The sequence below is a fragment of the Acomys minous genome, assembly GCF_964271855.1.
Source record: "Acomys minous genome assembly, chromosome: 1".
NCBI lineage: Eukaryota > Metazoa > Chordata > Mammalia > Rodentia > Muridae > Acomys > Acomys minous.
Genome location: NC_140483.1, coordinates 37,290,001 through 37,294,143, shown reverse-complemented (window position 1 = coordinate 37,294,143; position 4,143 = coordinate 37,290,001).

Sequence of the window (4,143 nt, the reverse complement as noted above, 5' to 3'; positions counted from 1 at the left end):
ACTCATGGAGATCCAGTACAGGGATTAAAGGCATGCACCACCACCTAGCTTTTAAACTTTTTTTTAAAAAAGTCTATCTTTTAGCCAGGTGTAGTGGTGCACGCCTTTAATCCCAGCACTCTGGAGGCAGAGGCAGGTGGAGCTCTGTGAGTTTGAAGCTGTCCTGGTCTACAGAGTGAGTTCCAGGACAGCCACAGCTACACAGAGAAACTCTGTCTCAAAAAACCAGGGTTTTCCTCTTAGGCAAAACTCTTTGCTCAGTGCGGCCACAGAGTAGGCAGTGTGCATCCGATGGCTAATGAGTGAATTGTCGAAACAGACTGTTTAACAGAGGAAATAGTAATGATATACAACCTTGCTCTAGCAGGTCTGTGTTCCCTCAACACGGCCTCCCTCCCCTCCTCAGGCACATTAAACCATCACATATACCTTCAACGCACACTCTCTGCCTTCCACCCCATGCCCTGGCACAAGCGAGGGCCACCTGAGTACTTTCTCTGTGTGGACTCATCCAAGGGTAGGTCCCTGCCAAATAATTACTTTCCAGGAACCATATGACTGGGTTCTGTTTCTGTAACACAGCCAGGGTGACATGCCAAAGAGCTATGTGCAAAGATGGATCTTATTCATTTCATGCATTGTATCAGAAAAATCCACCATCAGGCTGTTTGCCCATTAATTAAATTGCCTAGTGAGGATGGAAGAGCAAGCTGTTTCTTCCTGTGTTTAAATGAATTTATATTAAACTTTGAAAGAGGATTATGATTTTTTTCCTTCCTTAATATTGAAGCCATTTCAGGAGTTGAAAACGGAAAAGAAATGTGATTATGTTATTTCCTTTTTCTATTAAGTTATTTTTGTTGGTATTTGTCATTTCGATAGCTTCATTAAAATGTGACTATCCTTCAGAATAAAGACTGGATCTTATTTCAGGACGATTACAGGAAAGAGCGCTGGCCAAAGAACCAGAGAACCTGCTTCTTCAGAACCATTTGAGGTTTTAAACATGAAGTTTTTCTTCCCAAGCCAAGGTGTCCTTTTGAAAAACTTGCGGTCTTTGCGGCTGCCTTAACTGCCTACCTGCCTCTGAGACTTGATGCTCCAGCAGGGTGTATTATTGATATGTTAAGAATGAGGCATTTCGTTTTCCTTTTAGGAAACTGCTGCGACTAGTAATGAGCATTCTGTTACAAAAGGCACCAAAAACCAGGTCAACAACCTCAAAATCCTGTGTGGAGAAGGCAGAGAAAATGGCGATGAGAAAGGAAGGAGGCACCAGACTGCCCCCAAGTGGCGGCCTGGGCATGACACCTGGAAAGTGGTAGGAGGGGGCCGCCAGGTAGCAAGACCTGCAGAGAAAGAAGGGGGGGAGGGGGGGGACGGTGGAAGGAAGGCCGGAAGGGAGGCAGGGAGGGAGAGAGGGAGGGCTGAAGGAAGGAAGGAAGGTAGGAAGATAGGAAGGAAGGATGGATGGCAGGCAGGCTCTAAGGAGAGGTCACTTTAATCTCTTATAAGGGCATTAAATGCCATAGAGGAAAAACAAACAAAATAATAATAATAATAATGTATTTCATGCAAATTTGGCTCCAGCTCGCTGGCTTTCTTTTTTAAAGCCTGACACCTTGTATTCAGTTCACTGCTCTGGTGAGCACAATGAAATGTTGCAATTCCATTAAAAAAACCTCAAAGAAAACAAACGCGGGTCGTTCAGAGTTAGCAGGAAAGCACTTTAAAAGCTTCACACAAGCTGTCATTTGTGCGTTCAGAAACCCATTAGGACTGCCTCCTCTGGAAACGCGTGTGATTCTTGTCGTCTCATTTTAAACATTTAAATGTTCTTACAGTGACCCTTATCCTCAAGCACAAATTTCTCATGCCTCACCAGACAATGCAATCAATTTCTAGGATGCTGAGATGTGGGCTGGATTTATTATAGTAAAGAGACATATCTGTCAGGAGGAAAATTAGAGTCAGGAGTTGGAGAAGCAGGATGCATTTGAACATTGAGGAATACAGCACAGTGCACGAGAGTTTCAGGAAGGCCGAGTGGCTGAGAGAACAAGGTGGTCAGACAACGGAGACATCAGAGGGCCAGACCGAATCACACCCAGCATCTTCTCTGCCCTCACCAGCCTTGGACTTGGGCTGGCAAAAGCATGAAAACCCTGGGGCAGGCTCTTCAGCTTGACCCCCAACTCTGCTGTTCACTTAATGGACTTAGAAAGCCAGAGATTGGTGTCTTCAGGTAGTAGCCATGAGAGCAAAATTCAAGGTAACTCATAGCCAAATTCATTTGTCAAGAGTAACATCTCCCCTTTTTTTGCCCACCAAACCTGGTTTAATGAAGTTGATGAAGCTGATATGCTTTCCAGGTTCCTCTTGTAAAGGAAAAGGTATTTTTGTGTACAAACATGAGGGAGGTGTGCTTTGAAACCAGACTGTCAGGGTTCAATTAAATGCCAGCCCAATTGTTGACTAGCTAGGTATGCACTCTTTGTCTCTTTAAGTTCGTTTTCTTCATCACTGGAATAGTGTTATCATATATAAATTATCCTTGATATTTGAGACATGGCATTATGGGGAGCCCACCAGAGATGAGCACTCACACACAGTTCATAATCAATTCCATGCCAGCAACTGGGACAATACTCAGGTATTTGTGAGAAGGACAAGGAAGAGAGGGAGAGCAGGTATATTCTGAGTGAGCCATGAGACAAATGTACAGAGTGGGAGGGAAAACAGGCAGAGAGAGAGAGAGAGAGAGAGAGAGACAGACAGACAGACAGACAGACAGACAGACACAGACACAGAGACACAGAGAGAGACAAAGACACAGAGACAGAGAGAAACAGAGACAGAGAGACAGAGACAGAAAGACAGAGAGACAGACAGAGGGAGAAATGGGGGGAGGGGAAGGAATCTGAGGCACAGAGAGTGAGTGCGGTAATGGGTCAGTCCTTTACATCTGCTGCACAGCTGAAGTGCATCTGGCACACACCTGGCCAAGGCAGGTGATGACATCAGAGGTAGCTAAGCAGCCTAGAGGCAGACTGGTGGGGCTGCTAGATGCTAACAAATAGAATAAACAATAAATGGCAGTTTATTATTTTCATCCTTGATATTTGAGACATGGTATTATGGGGAGCCCACCAGAGATGACCACTCAGACACAGTTTATAGTCAATGCAAAGTCTTTATTCCAGCAACTAGGACAATACTCGGGTATTTGGGACCCAAGTATAGCATCTAGTGTTTAGAATAAGGAGTTTTTACAGGCGAGTCTGGGCCCTGGGGTCCTCCGCAAACTATGGCAACAGCCAAGGAAAATATAGGCAGTAAACCTCGAACCCCTACCCAGACTAGCCGATGGACAGGACATTCTCCACTGTTGAGTGGAGAAGGAGATCTGACTTTCACACAAACTCTGGTGCCCCACATTGGAACATGTCCCTTGGATGGAGATGCCTGGTGGCACTTAGAGGAAGGATAATAGGTCACCAAGAAGAGACTTGATACCCTATGAGCATATACAGGGGGAGGAGGTCCCCCTCAGACACAGACATAAGGGAGGGGAGTAGGGGGGAAGTGTGAGGAAGGGAGGAATGGGAGGATACAAGGGATGGGCTAACAACTGAGATGTAATATGAATAAATTAATAAAAAAACATTTAAAAAAAGATTAAAAAAAAAAAAGAATAAGGAGTTTTTAAAGGCAAAAACCACATCCCGGCATCTCACTCAGCAGCTACAGGGGAGGCTTCACACAGGCACGCAGTTTAACAGAAGCTAAGATAAGCAGTCAGCCACTGGGGGAGGCTTATACAAGCAGGTAGTTTGGCAAAAGCTTAGATAAGTTAGCTGGGGCATCGTGACCTTGGGTTCCTAGAATAGAATTGGGTAATTTTCCACAGGGCTTCTCATCAAGATCAAATTATAGCTAAATCTAAAATGGCCTCAGCAAGGATATAAGATGGAAGGACCTCTGCACTGCCTAGCCCTGTCACAACAGTGCTACACCATCTGGCCAAGTTGAGCAAGATTCAGGTATCAACACATCACTTGGGGTAAGAGATGTAGCTTGGTGGTTCAGCACTTGCCTAGCATATAAGAGATCCTCAGTTTAATCTCCAGCAGGGCAAAAAAT